Source organism: Ailuropoda melanoleuca, chromosome 14, assembly GCF_002007445.2.
Source record: "Ailuropoda melanoleuca isolate Jingjing chromosome 14, ASM200744v2, whole genome shotgun sequence".
In the NCBI taxonomy this organism is placed as follows: domain Eukaryota; kingdom Metazoa; phylum Chordata; class Mammalia; order Carnivora; family Ursidae; genus Ailuropoda; species Ailuropoda melanoleuca.
In genome coordinates this window covers 76,185,346-76,206,699 of record NC_048231.1, presented here as the reverse complement: position 1 = coordinate 76,206,699, position 21,354 = coordinate 76,185,346, and the positions used below count along the sequence as shown (strand labels likewise).

Below are 21,354 nucleotides of genomic sequence, written 5' to 3'. Positions count from 1 at the left end.
CACATGCTAAAGTTGAAGAATCCTAGAGATAGAGAGGTGACTTATAGTTTGGATAAGAAGTTAAAAAAAAATCTGTATTTTAGCAAACTTCTCTAATATATGCAGTTTGGAAAAAAAATTATTTCTGCACCAACACTGACAGACTAATAAATTTTTCCATTTCTTCCACTGAAGCATTTCATTGTGCAGCTCAGAAGCAGTTGCTAATTAAAACTAAATGTAAGTGTTGGTGATATAATCTTGTTCTAGAATTATTATATAGAAAATGGGAAACCGAAAGTATTTTTTGGTATAGAGTGGAAAAAAATCTGATGTCTTCATTTTCAAGGAAAGAGCCTTGTTCAAAGCTGAATAGGATCTGAAATATATGTATTTCTTTTTGAATGAAATAAGGCCATCATCATCACCATCATCAACAACCAGCAATTCCTGAGCACCATTTTTTCATAATTTACTGGGTGGGATGGTATTCCTCTTGCAATACCATTAGAATAAAGAGTCACGAAGGGATACTCCTTGAATAAGTCTCCAAGATGTTATCAACATGTTCCAGAGACTCCAAACCAAAGCTCCAAAGAGAATATCAGAGTTAAGCTCCTTTGATGTCACGTAAAAGAGAAAAATCCTAGCTTCATCATGAGAAAAAAAACTTATCATTTATAAATACCTCAGAAGATTATATACTAATGTTAAGCCACAAATATCTTTAGCATTGTATCTCTTTTCATGTCTATGCTTAAAAAAACCAAGGAGCTCTCATTTTCTAAAGAACACTAATTCTTCCCCTGATAGTAATTATAATAGTGGGCTTAGTTGCGTCCACAGAGTCAAGTCTCGATGGGGCCCCCGGTGGATGGGCTGATTGTGCTACTATAGGACATTTTCTTGACTGGTCCTTTCTGGAGAGAAACCCCACAATTGTGTCATTAAAACTTTACCCTATGGGATTTTTATCTACCGTGTTTCTAGATGAAGAGAATTTTCTCAAGCTGGACTGCAGGACTTCATAGAAGAGAACCACTGCTAGAGTTATTTTCCCTGGTTTCCAGAGCTCCTTTACAGAAGAAAATGACTTCTGAGCAAGATTTAGAAACAAAACACACGCACAGCCCTTTTTGAAAGCCCCAGTTTGCTTTTCATGAATTCTCTTCCTGTCAGGCTACTTCTTCCTTTCTCATTTCTTCCTTCCTCCTCAAAGACTGCTCCCTGGGGGAGACTCACAGACCACTCATTTATGGCTTTGTATGACTTTAATAGGACTGTTTAAACCTTACTTTTTACATCACCATGACAAGCTTAGACCACTGCTGAACAGATTCCTGATAACAGTGAGTGAATAGGAACAGTCTTCTTGGAGCAGGAAACTCTACTCTCTTACAATGAGAATTAGGTTTCTGGCTTTTCTGTCCAAGCCTAAATGAGTACTGCTTAGTTAAAGTAGAAGTTTTTATTACTAGTCACCTTATTTGCTCACGCTGCTGCCCCTCTCTCGCCCTCATGGAAGGAATTCATTCCACCTGCTGCTGAGATGCATAAGGTAAGCTCTTCACTCCCCTGGGGAGATATGGAAGCCCATGAACCCTAATTCCTACATATACAGGTCTGTTGGAGGCTGTTCATTGGATTGAAATACAAGTTTGCTGATATGCTTCTGATGCCTTCTAGTCAAGATATTATTTTAACCCTGCTCAAGAGATATAAATAAATCTCAGACTTTTATCTTGACTCAGTCAATACTTGGTTAGTCACAGATGAATACTTTAACATAAGTTCAGTTTTCACTTCTGACTTCTCACTGTACAAAATCTGATTATGTAGAAGAAATCAGATGCCACCTTAGCAAGCATCTCAATGTTCCTTTTTAAAAAGTGGTTTCTATCATAAAACTTTAAACAAAAACTGAAGTGTACCAAGTTATGAGATGTATTTAATTATGTGGTTCTTGAAACAAGCTATGAATATTGGCCCCTGTGGTAACATTTATAAATATTTTAGATATTGGAAGTTTCAGTGAAATAAGCATGTGGCTACCCTCGCTGAGCACTTATATGAAAAGAATATTGATTTTGATTATGAATTCAGTAACTTAAAATCATAGAGTGTTAGCATTGGAAGGAAAAGGGCCTTCGAGATATTGCTGGTATATTAGAACCTGTAGCAAATGCTGCCAATGGAATTAAAGGAATTCTCAATCAGTCCTATGGGTGCTCAGGAAAAGGGAACAAAGATTCTCACATCTGTTTTTTGACACAACATTTAATTTCCTGGGGGTAACATTTTTCTGCTCGTCACTGGCACCAAGACTTCAGTTTGGAATCCCTAAAGCATAAACTCATTATCATGCCTTATACATGAAAATAATGTTAGCAACAGACTCCAGAAATTATGCTTATGCCATAGCATCCCTTCTCTGTCATTCTTTAATCAACAAGCATTTATTGAGTATCTACTATGTGGTCATTATTCTGGGTGCCACGGACTACAGCCATGAATCACTGTAGCCACGGCCTCTCCTTGCAGAGCTGCCGTTTTATCAAGTGGGTAGGATTTTAAGCAAATAAATCAATGAGTGAACGAATTATGAGTAAGATAGTTGTGGACAGTAAAAAAGTTTACTATCAAGAGTAAGGTAATGTGATAGAAAGGTCATGGTGTATGTACAGAAAGAGCTTTTTGAGAGCGTGAAAGACAAGGAAGGGACAGCTCTGTGATATTATGGGAGGACAGCATGTCAGGCGGAGGGATCAGCGGCGCGGGGATCCTGGGAAGAATGTGTGCAGTAAGCAGAAGACGCCAGGCACTTGCGGGGCAGCCAATTCTCTTCTCCCAGCGGGGTCCTCGCACCTATTCCCACTGCACCGCATCTGTTGAGATGCTCTTGCTTGGGCTTTGCTGCCTTCTCATCACATGCATGGTCTCCTTGCTTTCATGATTTCCTTTTTCTTTACTGCCACTCAGGAAGTCTTCATAAACGAGAGTTCTAACTATGTCCCCCTGTCCTGAGCGGAGATCGCCCCTGGAGTAGGCCAAACTCCTCAAGCTTAGCTTCTATGATGACCCCCATCATCTGGCTCAGAGTCCCCACATTTCCATTCACTTGTGCGTAATTTTATTACAGACATGCCAGGCATTTTGCTACCTCCACGTGTTTGTTTAGACCACTCTCGGTCCCCTCACATGGCCTTATGAATTTTGTCCACGTACTCAAATCCTACATACACTTTCAGACCTATATGTAAAACACCAAGATCTAAGACCAAACAAGCCTTTTCCCTCAAAGTTTTCCTTGTCTATCAGTCTGAAGTATCTCATTTCCTTTCATCTATGATGATTCCTGTCCATATAGTTCATTTGTCCATTAATTAAGTTCCACTTTGTAACACCTTCCCTTTAATTATCGAGAAATATTACACATTTTTATCCTTACTCATTTGTATGCTCACTTTGGTCTCCCCAATTATAAACTGAGTACAAAACCATGTTTCATGTTTCTTCTTTTCTCCTGGACAGCCCAGCATAGGGCCTGGAACAAAGCAGATGTTCAATAACTGTTTATAATTTGAAGTGACCAGAACACAGCTCTGCCTGACTTAACATGCCTAAGTATGTTTTTAGTGGTCATTCACTTAATCTGGGAGTTCCCTTCTTCAAGCCTCACATAAAACAAATGAATTATGGTACATCCTTGAGCGAAAGGGAAATGTCTTTCCAACTCCTGCCTCAATCCCACTCCCAGCAATATACATGGAATGTACATTAGTTTTCAGGTCTACTGACACAGAAAAAGGAAACCTCAGGAGGTAACACTACACAGGCAAATTAATGATTCTGTGAATGATAAATGGAATTTCACAGAAAAAGACAAGAGACCCCAAGGACAGCTGTCTAGCCAGCATGGAATAAGAACAGCAAAGAAACAAATCCATTTAAATAAATGTCACACTTCATGTAAAGAAACCCAGAACCATCAACACTGAAAACTACTTTCTGATGCCAGTCTTGACAATTGTATAATTCTCCCAGAAGGAAAAGAACATTTTATGAAAGAGAGATATAATACCTGGAATTATACATTCTGACACTGGAGACAAATGACAGTAACGACTCACTTTGAAGATGAGGAAACTGAGCCCAGACAGGGGAATACCTCTCACTTGAGGGATGATTGTAGTGTGGAGACAGTGCTTCTCACACCACCAATGCCCACTGGAGAGAAGGGCTCTTTCCAGTACATGGTGACAGTTCCAGGGACTGATTTCTGTGGTCATCCTCTCTGCGTGACCAGAATTGTCTCCCGAGCACCCTCATACCAGGTCACAAACTCCTGAGAGGCCCCAAACTCTCTCACTCGCAGTACCTGCGTGGGCCGTGGCAGAACTACTCATTGCGGAAATCATAAGGGCATCCAAACCTACCACTACACACTCCAAGCATCCCCACCACATCCATTTCCTCTGAGACCACCAGATCCCCTCTTTCACTGGAAACCTCACCATCCTTGACTCCGTCATGAGTTCAATTGCCCTACCTACCCCTCTCAGGCTTTGGCAGACACCACACAGGGCTTGGAGGACACTGTGTAATAAATGCATCTTAAATAGAAATTTCTCATTCTCTGTCAGTCCTGTCAGTAGGTCTCTAGGGCTCCTTTCAGAACATCTCTGCTTGAACCTTAAAAAACAAAAAACAAAAACACGAAAGAAAAACTCTTATGGCTCTTTGCACCTAGTGATAGATTTTTCAATACCTCCTTCATCATTGGTATCTACATGCTCCTGGTCATCCGTCCATATTCACTGAATCCTTCCTTGAAGTCAGAGCTTGCCATCCTTTAACCCAACCCCAATTCTGCCTTCTCCTTGGGTGCCCTTAGTACCCCTGGTTTTCAGCCATCTTACAACCAGTACCACCCCTCCATTTTTATCACCAAGGTGTCCCCAGCTCTATTCTGCCATCCACTCCTCTGCCCTCACCCAGGATTTCGTCACTGCCCAATACTGTTCCACCTCTAACACATTTGATCTGAAACTTCAAGTAACTCAATGGCCCAGTCATAGGAAAATGGTTAAATTATTGTAATTGTATAATACAAACACACTAGATATAAATGGAAGTTCACTAAAATACATAAAAAATACTTGAAAAAGTGAGTATTATGATATATTTTGGTGAAAATAAATTATGTGCAGCTATGTGTGTATATATGTAAATGCACAGAAAATTTTCCAAAAAGATAAACACCAAACTGCTGAGTGTGGTTACTTTGAGAAAGAGATTGATGATGGGGAAGACCTAGAAGGCACTTCAGTGTTTTACCCTCTGTAATTTGCTGTGCCCTGAATTACTTTCAGTAAGAACGCATTTATATATTATTTGTGCAATTTTTAAGTGTATAAATATGAAAAAAACTCCACCCTGACCACAATCTTTCTTACTTTTAGCACTCACAGAGTTACTTCTCTTAGCTATATTTTGACCACAGTAAGAGCTATTATTATGTTTATTATTTTTCTGTGTCCTTCCCCCATCTTTCTTCAGCTATCTACTCTCCTTTTCTGGTCATTTACAGCATCTTACTGTAATTTTCTAAATCTTGTGACATTTTCCTTCATACATCTACCTAGTATTATTCCAACCTAGGAAAGATTCAACTGTCCACATTCTCTTCCTATCCAGGCTACTGCCAGGACTTCTCGTTTTCTTCCTATTTCTCTGATTCCCCTCCATTCCAGGTTATTTCCCTGCTCCTGTACCTACAATACTGTGGTTTCTCAGAGTTTTGCCTGAGGACCTCTTCTTTCCTCACTTAACATTCAGGTAGATCTCATCTACTTTTGAAACTTTAGACAAAAGCATCTAAACTTAGTAATAATTCCTGTCTTTACATCATCCTATGCCCCTCTTCTAAGTTCCAGACTCATGTATCCAGTTGGCTCCGTGTGACTCTCACAAATTTCTCGACCTCCATGCATTCAAAACCACATTCTCTTTCTTGTCCCCAAATCTGATTCCTCTTCCTCTATTTGTTATTACTATCTCAGAGATGACTCCATCATGCTTTGGTTGCCCAAGCCATCATATTTTCAGATTTGAATTACACTTCAATGCTTCAGATCTGAATTATGCTTCTTCCTTGCTTCCACATTCATTCATGCACCTATTCTACTAATTACATGTTCTCAAAAACTCTGAAGTGTTTATTTCAGATCATCATCTCTTGCCTAGATGATTGTAAAGACTCTTGTCTAGTCTCTCCCATTTTGGCTGTTTTCCCTCCAATCCATTTCTCACACAGCCTGAGTCCCCAATCTGACCATGTCACTTCCCTGATAAAAATCACTTAACATCCATTACAAAAATAAGTCCAAAGTCCTTTATAAGGCTAACAACGCTTCACAATGAACCCCTGGTCATTTCTTCAGTTCATATCATTTTACTCACCTTTTACTTTCTATGTTCCATCCATAATGAGCTTCTTCAAAGTACTGAGTTCTCTTTCTGACTTCCATGTCTTGACCAGCACTGGACCTTCCTCCTGCACTGCCCTCCCACCACTCTCCCTTGAGTATATTCCCATGCTCCTTTTAGTCTCAAGGTTGAGGTTATTTCTTTCTCTGAATCGCTGAGAACTATAACTAGTCTTTCAATATTATCCAAGTCACTCTGTATTTCAATGGACTTTTTATTTGTCTGCCTCCCTCACTGGACTAGAAGTGCCTTGAGGGCTAAGATAAGGCAATTGTAATATTCAAGATCTGTCACATGTCAGGAACAGGACACTAGCCAAATGTAAATGACTCCTGAACCTATCACTCCAAATGAAGTATCTACCTTAATCTTCACATGCATAACTCATACTATCTACAGGACTTCTGTACCTCAGTATTTCATGTGCTATGAATTCAAAACTTTTAAAACCTATGCCCAATCCCCCGAAGAACCTGCTCTGCCTCTTGGGTTTCATTTACCAGTGACTTGCACCAAATTCACCTAACATCAACCTTCACATTGGTCTTTCAACTTTCATCTTGTTCTCCTCTGATCCATTCTTCATTTCATCACCTGAGTGACTTTCTAGAAACTGAGTAAGATCATGCTACTCCCCTACTTAAAACCATGTGCCCACTCTGTTGGTAGGAATGCAAACTCGTACAACCACCGAGGAAAACAGTATGAAGTTTCCTCAAAGAGTTAAAAACAGAATCACCATATGATCCAGTAATCATACTACTGGGTATTTACCAAAAAAATACAAAAACAATAATTCAGGGGTTTCTGGATGGCTCAGTCAAAGGAACATGTGACTCTTGATCATGGGGTAGTGAGTCTGACCCCCATAATGGGTAGAGAGATTACTTAAATAAATGAATAAAAAACTTTAAAATTTCAAAACCCTACTAATTCAAAGGGATACATGAACCCTTGTGTTTATCGCAGCATTACTTATATCAGCCAAATTATCAAAGTAGCCCATGTCCATTGACAGATGAATGGGTAAAGAAGATGTGACACACACATACACACACCACACACACACACACACACCCACACACACACACAATGGAATTTTATTCAGCCATAAAAAGAATGAACTCTTGCAATTTCCAATGACATGGATGGAGCTAGAGAGTACAATGCTAAGCAAAATAAATCAGTCAGAGAAAGACAAATACCATATGATTTCACTCATATGTGGAATTCAGGTAACAAAACAAAGAAGCCAGGGCAGGGGGGAGAAAAACAGGAAGACAAATCAAGAAATAGTTATTTTATTATAGAGAACAAACTGATGATTACCAGAGCGGAGGGCAGTGGAGGGTTGGGTGCAATAGGTGATGGGGATTAAGGAGTCGTACTTGTCATTATGAGCAATGGGTAATATATAGACTTGTTGGATCATCATTTTGTATACCTGAAACTATTACTATAGTATATTTTAACTACACTAGAATAAAAATGAAAATTTAGTATTTAAAAAAAAGGCACAATAGTCTTTGGAATATCTTAATGCTGGTATCTTTGTTACCAAACATCAGCTTGTGGATTAGCTATTAATATTCACCATCCTTTGGATAAAGCCTCATAACTGATCAGGCTTAATTTACTCTTTTTTACCTTGCAGGGCCTACTATATGACTTAAGCAGAGCCAGTGCTCAAATAGTCTTTGCTACATGTTTTTATTACTGTATTTAAATGTCCCACAAGTGCTGTATTTCTAGTTATCTTCTTGGAGAGATGAACTCAGTATTAAATTACAGAGGAAAAGCAAACAAAACAAAACAAAAAATCATGTGCTCACTAAACATTTGTTGTACTAAAGAATAAATTAAATGTATGACTGAAAACATAGCTCTGATAAAGTAGAGAGAACTTTTGGCCTAAAATTAAGCATTAATATGACGGGACTACTTGTGTTGTTTGCAAATGTGTGATACAGGCCTGCCAGATGAAACAATGCATGGGACATATTCATCCTAAAAAATATTTTTTGTTGTTGTCTGGTTTCATATTTAACTGAGCATCCTGTATTTATAGTTGCTAAATCTGGCAACCCTAGACCCTAGATACAAAATAGAGCTGAGCTTCAGCTTTACTACCAATGAAAGTGCTAATTATATCTACCTCATCTAGAAGGATTAAATGAGATAATCTATGGACTTCTTTATAAATAGTAAAGCATTTGAGAATCTTAATTACTAGCATCTACTATCAAACATGTCACTGGTGAGAGAATAGACACAAATCTTCAGGTCTCTGCATATTCAGTGTAATGGTCTTTCCAATTCACATACAATCCATTCCTCTAACACTAACCAACTCAACAAAATGAGGAAAATGTTTTAAAATTATAGCTTTTTGCCACTGATTAAGATCTTTTACTTTTAAGACAATATCTTAGGTTGAGACAGGAAAATGGCAGTGGAGTGGGAGGCAGTGGCGTAGGATTACCTCATCCCACAAATATAATAGGTAACTATCAAATCATCCTAAACATCCTAGAAATTGACCTGAAGACCAGCAGCACATACTCCACAACTGAAGGTAAAGAAGAGGCCACATCGAAGAAGGTAGCAAGTGCAGAGACACGATTTGGGAAAGAAATGGATCCTGGCCACTGCAGTGGAAAGGGAGCTGTGTGGCACAGAATGAAAGACAGACTAGCACACAGGGGAGCACACAGGAAAAATAAATCCCCATACCAGTTGGCTTGGAAAGTCAGAGCGGATGAGTTTCATGAGTTCTTGTAACCAGCAGGGCTTAAAGCCTAGAGTTTTAAAGGTCGGTATACTTGGCTCTGGGACACCTTAGAGGGTATTGGGGCTGCTCCTGGAGAGAAGGCAAGGCAAACAGTGCAGAAATATACAGCATGAGACAATGTTCTATAGAGTGCCTGGGGCACCCAGTGGGAAGGTTATTTGCTCATCTCCATGCACTTTCCAGAGAGACAGCGATTAGAGAAAGACCTCCTCAGGAACAAAGGAACTGGTGGGTGCCACTTTCCTCCCGTGCCCCTCAGCATAAGCACAGGGCCACCTGCAGGCCACCTGCAAGAACCAGCACAGCACCAATACTGGCTACCTAACTTGCTTACACCAAGCTCTGCCTCGCGCCCCCCCCCCCAACAATCACACTCCAACGCAACTGACCCTCAGTCACACTTGCCACAGATCTAGCGCTGCAGCCCCCTTCCCTAGAAGACTGGCCCAAATCCCTGCTCACAGCATATCCCCCAACCAGAGGCTTTTGTGGAGTCTCAGTTCTGGTGGCAGAGGCAACAGGTCTCATTTCATAAATAGATCAGAGTCCACCTAGTGAACACTCACCATATTCAGGCCAGGAACAAAACACTACCCACAACAGGCAAACAGAGCTTTCTGCAGACAACTGGCCAGAAGGATAAAGCAGCTATGACAAAACATCAGAGCACACACAGTACACGTTGGAGATATCCCTGTAAGCACCAGGCTCTGAGAAAAAGCAAGCACTACACAGCAGGACCCTACAGAACCTCTTCATAAGGCCAGTGCTGTCAAGAACAAGACAGAGATGGATACATGCACAGAAACAGGCACAGAAACTTACACAAAATGACAAGACAGAGAAATGTATCCCAAATAAAAGAACAGGACAAAGTGACAGCCAGAGGTCTAAGCAAAACAGATGTAAGTAACATGCCTGATGGAGAATTTAAAACAACACTCATGGATACTCAATGTACTTGAGAATAGAATGGAAGATAGTGAGACCCTTAACACAGAGAAAAGGAATAACAGCAGATAAAAGGCACAATACATGAAATGAAAAACATGCTTGATGGGATGAACAGCAGGCTGGAAGCAGAGGAATGAATTTAAGACCTAGAAGATAAAGTAATGGAAAGTAATTAAGCTGAATAAAAGAGAGTAAAAAGAATGATGCAAAACAAGAACAGACTTAGGGAACTCAGTGACTCAGTGACTCCATCAAATGTAGTAGTATTCATATTATAGGAGTCCCAGAAGAAGAAAAGGGAGAAAGGGGGCAGAGAATTTATTTGAAGAGATAACAGCTGAAAACTTCTTTAAAGTGCAGAAGGAAACAAATATCCAGACCTAGGAGGCAAAGAAAACTCTCATCAAAATTAACAAAATCAGACCTACACAAAGTCATATTGTAATTAAATTGGCAAAATATAATGATAAAGAAAAAAAGTTTAAGATTTTATTTGAGAGAGCATGCACACAGGTGGGGGGAGGAGCAGAGGGAGAGGGAGAACCCTAGACCATATGCTTATGACCCTAGACCATATGCTTATGACCAAAGGCATATGCTTAACCAACTGAGCCACCCAGGTGCCCCAAGACAAAAATTTTATAGCAGCAAGACAAAAGAAGACAGTAACTTACAAGGGAAAACCCATAAGTCTAGCAAGAGATTTTTCAGCAAAAGCTTTCCAAGCCAGAAGAGAGTGGCACGCTGTATTCAAAGTGCTCAGTGGGAAAAATCTGCAGCCAAGGATATTCTATCTAGCAAGGCTATCATTCAGAATAGAAGAAGAAATAAAGAGTTTACCACACAAAGAAATTCATGACCACTAAACCAGCCCAGCAAGAAATATTAAAGAGGATTCTTGGGTGAGAAAGGAGAGACCAAAATTGACAGTATAAAGATGGGAAACTCAAAAGCAAAGCAATAAAATGAATATGCCTGTAAAAAATATGTTGGCTAATTGAACATAATAATAAAAAAAATCAGTCAAGGCACTCACAAAATACAAGGATACAAAATATGACACCATACACCTAAAACATGGGGAGGAAAGGAGTAAAGAATGGGTTCAAACTTAAATGACCATCAACTTAATGTGGGCTGCTATATACAGAAGAGGTCATATACAAACCTAATGGTAACCATATATCCAGAACCACAAATAAATATGCAAAGAGGAAAAAGAAATCTAAAATATTACTAAAGAAAACCAGCAAACCACAAAATAAATACAAGAAAGGATCAGAAATGACAATTCATATCTATCAGTAATTACTCAGAATGTAAGTGGACTAAACACTCAAATCAAAAGACGTAGGGTGACAGAATGAATGAAAAAGCAAGACCCATCTATATGCTTCCCACCACAGACTCATTTCAGACCATATTGAAAGTGGGCAGATGGAGAAACATCAATCATGTAAACAGATGTCAAAATAAACCTGGGGTATTAAAACTTATATTGGACAAAGTAGACTTTAAAACAAAGACTATAACAAGATACACAGAAGGGTACTATATAATAATAAAGGGGACAATCCAACAAGAAGATCTAATAATTGTAAATATTTATGCACCCAACACTGCGGCACCCAAATACAAAAAAACAGCTAATAACAAACATAAAGGAACTAATCAATAATAATATAATAATAGTAGGGGACTTTACCACCCCACTTACATCAATGGAGAGATCATTGGAACAGAAAATCAACAAGGAAACAATGGCTTTGAATGACACACTGGACCAGATATATTGAGAACATTCCATCCTAAAACAGAATACACATTCTTTTCAAGTGCACACGGAACATTCGTCAGAACAGATCACATGTTAGCCCACAAAATAAGCCTCGACAAACTAAAAAAAGATCGAAGTCATACCATGCATATTTACTGACCACAACGCTATGAAGCTAGAAGTCAATCACAAGAAAAAATCTGGAAAGACTACAAATACATGGAGGTTAAATAACATACTACTTAACAATGAATGAGTCAACCAATAAATCAAAGAAGAAATTAAAAATACATAGAAAACAAATGAAAATGAAAACACAGAGGTCCAAAACCCCTGGGATGCAGCAAAAGCAATTCTAAGAGGGACATATATGGAATACAGGCCTACCTCAAGAAGCAAGAAGAATCTCAAATAAACCATCTAACCTTACACCTAAAGGAGCTAGAAAAAGAATAAGAAAACTTAAAACAACATAAGGAAGGCAATGATAAAGATTAGAGCAGAAATAAATGATATAGAAACTAGAAAAATAATAGAAGACATCAGTGAAACCAGGAGCTATTTCTTTGAAAAAATGAATTAAAATTTATAAACCTCTAGCCAGATTTATCAAGAAAAAAAGAGAAAGCACTCAACTACATAAAATCACAAATTCAAGAGGAAAAGAATAACCAATACCACAGAAATACAATTATAAGAGAATATTTTTAAAAACCATATGTCAACAAATGGGATAACCTAGAAGAAATGAATAAATTGCTAGAAACATATAAACTACCAAAACTGCAACAGGAAGAAATTAAAAATTGTACAGACCAATAATCAGGAAAGAAACCAAATCAGTCAGTAATCAAAAAACTCACAGCAAACCAAAGTCCAGGACCAAATGGCTACACAAATTTTATTGAGCATGTAAAGGAGAGTTAATACCTATTCTTCTCAAAATTCCATAAAATAGAAAAGGAAGGAAAACTTCCGAATTAATACTGGGTCCAGTGTTACCTGATCCCAAAACCAGACAAAGAGAACTATAGTCCAATATCTCTGATGACCATGGATGCAAAATCCTCAACAAAATACCAGCAAACAGAATCTAACAATACATTAAAATAAATCATTCACCATGATCAAGTGGGATTTATTCCTGGGTTGCAAGGGTGTCAATATTTGTAAATCAATCAATGTGATACATCACATCAATAAGAGAAAGCATAAGAATGAACATTTCAATAGATGCACAAAAAAGCATTTGACACAGTACAACATCTATTCATGATAAAAACCCTCAACAAAGTAGGTTTAGAGGGAACATACCTCAACATCATAAAGGCCATATATGAAAGACCCACAGCTAGTATCATCCTCGATGGGGAAAAACTGAGAGCTTTTCCTCTACTATCAGGAACAAGAAAGGGATGTCCACTCTCACCATGACTATTTAATATAGTACTGGAAGTCCTAGCCACAGAAATCAGACCACAAAAGGAAATAACAGATGTCCAAATTGATAAGGAAGAAGTAAAACTTCGACTATTTACAGATGATATGATACTATATATAGGAAACCTATCAAAAGAGTCATCAAGAAACTGCTAGAACTGATAAATTCAGTAAAGTCACAGGATACAAAATCAATACACAAATCCGTTGCATTTCTATACACTAATAATGAAGCAGAAGAAAGAGAAATTAAGAAAATAATCCCATTTACAATCACACCAAAAATAATATGCTTAGGAATCTATCCACAGAGGTAAAAGACCTGTACTCTGAAAACTACAAAACACTAATAAAAGAAATTGAAGATGACACAAAGAAATGGAAAGAAACTCATGGTTTGGAAAAACAAATATTATTAAAATGTCTATACTACCCCAAGCAATCTACACATTTAATGCAGTCCCTCTCAAAATACCAACAGCATTTCTCACAGAGCTGAAACAAACAATTCTAGGAACTAAAAAAGACCAGGAATAGCTGAAGCAATCTTGAAAAAGAGAAGCAAAGTTGAAGACATCAATTCCAGACTTCAAGGGATATTACAAAGCTATAGTAACCACAACAGTATGGTACTGGCACAAAAGTAGATACATAGATCGATGGAGCAGAATAGAAAACCTGGGAAAGAGAGAAAGAGAGAAAGAGAAGAAAGAAAGAAAGAAAAAGAAAGAAAGAAAGAAAGAAAGAAAGAAAGAAAGAAAGAAAGAAAGAAAAAGAAAGAAAGAAAGAAAAAAGAAAAGAAGGAGGGAGGGAGGGAAAAGAAGGAAGGAAGGAAGGAAGGAAGGAAGGAAGGAAGATTTAAGGAAAACTCAGAAATAAACCCACGACTAAGTATAAAGACAAGAAGGAGGGAGGGAGGGAAAGGAAGGAAGGAAGGAAGGAAGGAAGATTTAAGGAAAACTCAGAAATAAACCCACGACTAAGTATAAAGACAAATACCATATGATTTCACTCATATGTGGAATTTAAGAAAACAAGTGAGTAAATGGAAAGTAAAAAAGAGGCAAACCAAGAAACAGATTCTTAACTGTAGAGAACAAACTGATGGTTCCCAGGGGGAGAGCAGTGGGGGGATGGGTGAAATAGGTAATGGGGATTAAAGAGTGCACTGGGGATGAGCACCAGGTGATGTACAAAAATGCTGAATCACTGTATTGTACATCCGAAACTGATAAACACTGTGCGTTAACTGTAATTAAAATAAAAACTTAAAAAAATACCATATGTATGAATCTATAAAAATATATAATATTGTTTTGCTTCAAACTTTACAAACTTCAAAAAAAAGACATAGTTTAAATATCATTCAACAACTTTCTACTATTATACTTTTTAAAATTTGTGTATGTTTATACATCTGATGAATTACAGTCTAATTCTTTTTTTAATGTTAGTATAATATTCACGTAAGGATTTTTTAATTTTAGTGATTGTATTTTTCATCTCTAAGTTTTATAGTTAATTTTCATTTCTATATATTTGAATATTCTTTCTTCCCAATATTGTTAAGTATTTTTTTATTCTTTGTGAAGTTACATCTTTACTTATGCTATTATATTTAATACTCAGAACAATTTCTACAGCAATATGAAATTTACAACAATAATATAAGGAAATTGGCCCTCAGAGGAATAAAGTAATTTGCACAAATTTTTATCACTATCAAGGAGCATAGCTGAAATTCTAAACAAGCTCAGCTCTTTCACTCTGCCTTTTACCACCTCCATGTGAAAATAATTTATTCTGTGAGCCCTCAATCTGTTTAATCACTTGAATAATAATGGTGGTATCAAGAAATAATGGGAAACAAGAAGGGAAAGATAGGGAATATCTCATGTAAAAGCAAGGGAAAAATCAAATCATATTAAAAATAAGAGAAAGCCTTTTGTGCCTCATCCTTCCCTCCCTAGAGTTTTCCCCACCCATGAGTAATCAAAATCCTTCACCTATATTTATGTTTCAATTGGATAATAAACTTTAGCCCAAAGGGATGTGTCTCTAACACAGAGGTCACCAAACTCTGTCTATAAATGGCTAGATAATAAATAATTTTGGCTATGTAGGCTGTCTAGTTTCTGTCAAAAGTACTCAGCTCTGCTGCTGTAGTATAGAAATCACCACAGACAGTAAGGGAATGAATGGGTATAACCAAGCATTTGGTCATACAGCCCATTGGTCATGATTTGCCAGTTCCATCTCTACAGAGAACTTATTGGACATTGCACTGGTGACAGGCAAATGATAAACAAGAGTTTTGAATACGAAAAACATCCTATATCACCTCACAAAATTAACCATACACTCTTCTCTCATAGTCAACCCTGCCTTTAGGTTAGCAAATAAAGACATCTGTGACATCTTCCTGCTATCAATTCCAAAACAACTCAACCCCCTGAAGGGAGCCATGAGACCACACATGTTCTAATCATCTCAGTGTCTTCTGGGGGAAAACAGATTAGCAGAGACAGACCTTGAGAATTCCCGCCCCACAGTATGTTGTCAAGTGTCTGCAGAATACAAAATTTTCAGAGCATAATTAAGGAGGAAAATACTTCCATATCACATGAAAACTTAAAATATAAAATAGTCACCCCCATCCCATTTCATGGCTATTGATAAGAAATCCAAGAGCAATATTCAAAACAATCACTTTTGAGATAATGACAGATGTCACTTGATCTGTGATCTTCTTGGTTCTCCTTAGGAAAGGGCTCTTATCCTGATAGTCCCCAACAGGCATTTCTTTTATTTCTCTGGATGTGTTTACATAAAGAGTTATCAACAGCAGGCAATTAAGGTAACAGGCCAAGAGATAAGAGATTTCCATCACACAACAGTGCCATCTACAAGGGAGTGAGCACCCAATCAACTGGGCAATAGCCCCTAAAAAACAATTAGCAGAGTAACCTAACTTTCCTATGGGATGTGAAAGCTCTCCCACTACCTGGTTAATGAGTGTCCCTATATGTAATAATTACTAAAAATAAGCAGACACCTAATAAAATGTCTTTTCTCTAAAAACAAACAAAACAACAATGTATTCTGAATGTTGGAGAAAAGACATCACTTTCAAGTCCCTCCCTGAATCTTGCTCCTAGGCAACACAGTAGAGTCTCCACTACGATGTCAACAGTTTTAGTCTTTGTCCTAAAGCCTGCAAATTCTGTTTGATTTTGAGAACACCACTTTTGATACTTATTTTTTTCATCTGCAAAATAGAAAATCTGTATGAGCTTAAAAATATCTTTGAAATCCTCTTTATATTTAGAATTCCACACTAATTTCCATTACTGACTCTACATACATGTTGAGAGTTAATTTCGGTTAACTTTAGCCACATCAGCCAAATGACTCATCAGTCAGGATTGGCAGCTTGATTTCAGTTACTATGATTAAAGTCACTTTGTTAAGGTGCACAGGTATCTAAAAATATTCAAAAATAGCTTAGGATGAACATGATAGATTCATTATCCTCATCAAAGCTTTGTTATACCTTAAGTAGGTATATTTTTACTTACATTGGGCACTGAGCACCAATCTTTAGCCTCCTATTAAGAAGTAACCAGATATATTTGTTTATTAGCACATCCTGTTGCAGACTGTCGGAACAGAAGCTTTGATGTATGAACTGCTGTCTTTTGTTATGAGTATCTCCCACAGCAGTTGCTGACCCAAATGGTTACAGAACCACTATCATTATGAACACAGTGTGAGAGGGGGGCTGGAAAATTGGACACAAAGTAATGTTCTAAAAAATAGAAATGCAGGTAAGTGAATATTTATTGATCTACTATGGATCAGATTCTTCATGTATATTATCTCACTGAAAATATTCTAAGCCCTCTGCCAAGGATGTTTTTACAGAGCAAACAGGAACTGAAGGGATCATTGATTTGGGCGAATAAAGAATGCAAAATTCAAGACCAGATCTATCTGAATCACAGTCACATATTCTTTTAAAAATGACCAAAGCGAGGGGGAGCCTGGGTGTCTCAGCTGGCTGAGCATCCAACTTTTGATTTCAGCTCAGTCATGATCACCAGGTCTTGGGATCCAGCCCCGTGTCAGGCTCGGTGCTCAGCAGGGAGTCTGTTGGTTTCTCTCTCTCCCTCTCTCTCAGCCCCTCCCCCTGGCTTGTAGGTGGCACATGTTCTCACTGTCTCTCACTCAAATAAATCTTAAAAAATTAAAAAATAAAAATCACCCAAGTAATAGGCAAATGAAAACACGATGAATGAAAAATGAGGAGGTCAATTACATACTTTATTGAATAGTGAATCATCAGTTTCTGTCAAAATTCCAAAACAATCATTTCACGACATTTTATGTCATTTTTGATGTGCCCATTAAAATGCTCAAATCAACATACTGGCCTATTATGTGTTGATTTCAGGAAAGCCAGCCCCTCATGACTTCTTTGTGGACAAGGTGAAAATTTCTAGGCTTAATAATAGCACAACCAGATGGTGAAGATCTGGTTAAACATTTGTAAATGACAAAATGTTAATGTATAGGTAGCAGTTTGGAAGACCTACTTCAGTAAGTTCATACACCCACACAAACCTACAATCTTTTTGATGCCCAGGCTACAGGGTGACCAAGGGTCAGTTTGTCTGGGACTGAGGAGGCTTCCAGGACACAGTATCTTCAGTACTAAAACAGAAAATCCCAGAAAACCCAGGATGAGTTTGTCACCCTATCAGGGTGGTATATATGTATACACTCTACATATTTATGCCTGGGATATTTTGGCTGTGTTACCAGAGAAATAATCCCCGTTCCAAGGCTAAGAGATAATGGGGTGTTGTCTGTTATTAGGACTAGAGTCGATGAAGTTTTGCCTCAGGTTCATTACCCTTCACTGACATATGCAATTTTAATTTCCAAAAAAAAAAAAAAAAAGAAAGAAAAAAAGACTGAGGTCTGAAAGGTCAAAGCCAAATCTACAGGTTGTCTCACTAGCTGAGTATGAAACTTGTATTCTTTTTTGGCTGTTGACCAGGAAAGAGAAACATCGGTGACAGGCAGAAAGTATGACAGAGGATTTCATGAAATGTAAGCTGACACTCAGGGGCTGGAACGGTACAATGATGGACACATTCAATTTTCCTGCCAAACTACGTAGACTTTTGGTTAAAGGGAATCACTTTTATTTAGTTGGTCATTTTTTTTTCCACAAATGCATGAAAGGGAAGAGAATAAATTGAATACTATTCATAGATATCCAAGAGTGAGAATTGGCTTATGTTTTTAATACCCTCTCTTTTCTGTGGCCCACAAGTGAACATAACCAGGAAAAGCTGGGGTATAGTCTCTTGTGAGGTATTGCAGGGCTCAATAGTTAGTCCTGACTTAACATATTTTTGTGGTGGTGGTGATGATGGTAGCCACTGCTTATTAGAATATCTATCCCAATTTTGAAGGACAGGGTTTCCAGAGGACAGGATAATTAAGAGAGATAAAGTCCGTGTGGTGTCAAAGCCAGCCCATCCAGCCGCCAAATGGTAAAATTTCAGGAACTTTCAGGCCAGTCGTTAAAGTAGTGGTAGACTGAAATCAGTGTTGGTAAGAGTATTCACATCATGGAAATACGCACACATTTACCAACACACAAATGGGCAAAATCTCCCCCCAAAATTTGCAATCCGGACTAGTGTCAACTGTGATTATACTCAGAGCATCAGAGGAAAAAACAGGTCACCTATATCCATTTTCTCATCCCTAGTTTAAGAGGATAATCTTCATTATCTAGAGCTCTAGATTATCTCATGGAAAAATAAAAATTAACTTTCCTAAAGAACCTAGGCCACGTGGAGCTAAGGATCAACCAAAAAGAGTTAACATGAAGTGTGAAATGGTTATGAACACCGAGGGCCATTTATTTTAGTTGAAAGCACATAATTTATTAAGAATGGACAAAAAAGGAAAGTCATCATTTTTCCTCCAGTTAATAATGCCCTCCACTTCCCTTGTCTCCAAATGCTTTGTGCAGTGAAGTTCAGAAGATTAAAAAAAAAAAAAATCCTGATACAGCTTTTCCACCCAGAGGTCTTCTTAAAAGCTTACAAATCTTTTCTTATATTAAACTTATGCTCAAAAGCATCAGCTTCGGTCTCTGTTTGTCACTGTGAGAAGGAATTAAAGAGTTGCAGAGCTAAGATCCTAGGGTGATGCTTTTTTTTTTTCCTCCCTAACCACATTTTCTTTCATGTCACCCCATGGACAAGCAGCCTAAAAGGAAGAGTTAGGAAGAATACCTTTTGCATTTTGTACACACCTATGGATCTCAGCGTTCCAGGGTGAAAGTGGGGTTATTTGCTCATCCATCTGAGGGATCAGTTACAAATATATCCAAATGTAGCTCATTTATTTCTCATTTTCCTTTTTCTTTATTTATATACTTGGGTGTGGGTTTCTTGCTGCGGGGATTTGCATTCTCTGGCATTAGTCAAGGTCAAAATACAGAGCCTTTGTGTGGATTCTAAGCCCCTTCAAATATGTGATCACCCCCTGGTGTGATGCATTTAAAAAAGGTACCTTGCTCAGATTCAACCCACAGGCTCCTGCATTATGTTTGTATTCTATTAAAGACCAAGCAGCTACATTTTCATTTCAAATTCCTCATAAATGCTTTCAGGATAGCTTACAAGTGGAGCTGTCTGAAGACTGGAAAAGTATTGCATGATGTGACCCTCTGCCCTCCTTGATCTCGGTTGTAGGGACTGCAGGGGCTTCCTTCTCTCTGTACACACAACTACTTCTGACCCAGCACTGAAACTCACCCCTCCCTTTTTTCTAACATTCGCTCCCCATCCCCCCTGGGGACTCCTGATGTTTCCAGATCTCAACCTGTTCTCAACCAAGTCCCGGATAAATAATATACATAGTATGCATCCACAAGAGTGATAGAGAATATATCCATCTAAACAACATCCAATTACCGTAGTGTAAAAATCTATTGTGATTCAGGATAATGGCTGTTTAATAAGATGGACTTCACAGACTGACAGAGTTAAATTCCTTACAAAGCTCTTATGCAAAAACAGGTAATTTACTGAGCATCTCTAGATCTCTAGGCCTACTGCTCTAGCTATAACATTGAGAAAAATCACAGTCAAAACTACATAGGTTTGGTATGAGAATTAGATGATAAAACGTGTATGAGGTGCTTGCGCTGGCATATAAGAAATATGGGGCGAGGGGGGGAAGCAAGTAACAGAATAGCTGTTAGTCGGTTACCTGGGCTTGGAAAGGCTCAGCTCATCCTAAGAAAGCAGGATAGCGAATTCAGACACAGCCTCCACTAACTTCAACCTCACAAAGCCAGCCACCTTGGGCACGCAAGATTTCCCACCAGCAAGGAGACTCACATGCTCAGAGGAAATAGTAATCCAAGAATTGAGGGACAAAAGGAAAATCAGGCCCCAAGCTCCCTGACCCCAGACTTTCTTAGTTTCTCCTCATGTCAGTTTTCCCAGCTGTACAACACACTTGAGTGTTCTTAAGCTAGGGAATCATGTAACCAAACTACTACTGATGTGTCGTACTTCTTCATTCTTAGAACCCAACGCTGATTCAAGGGAAGTTTTCAGGAGAAAAAAAAAAAAAAAGAAACTTTCTAGGCATTCAATATAATCATTAGTTAATAAGATACAGTGATTTCAGAAACAAAAAACGTCGGGGTGCCTGGGTGGCGCAGTCCTTGAGCGTCTGCCTTCTGCTCAGAGCATGATCTGGGATCGAGCCCCACATAAGGCTCCTCTGCTAGGAGCCTGCTTCTTCCTCTCCCACTCCCCCTGCTTGTGNAAGCGTCTGCCTTCTGCTCAGAGCATGATCTGGGATCGAGCCCCACATCAGGCTCCTC

At 38.4% G+C, this 21,354-nt stretch overlaps 1 long non-coding RNA gene across 1 annotated transcript in view; it reads left to right on the top strand.

Moving 5' to 3' along the window:
• Window positions 1-1,223: 1,223 nt before the first annotated feature.
• Window positions 1,224-21,354, top strand: part of LOC117796065 — a 54,704-nt gene continuing 34,573 nt past the window's right edge. The window contains exon 1 of the long non-coding RNA XR_004620409.1: window positions 1,224-1,537. This is a non-coding gene — a long non-coding RNA (uncharacterized LOC117796065). The remainder of the gene's footprint in view (window positions 1,538-21,354) is intronic.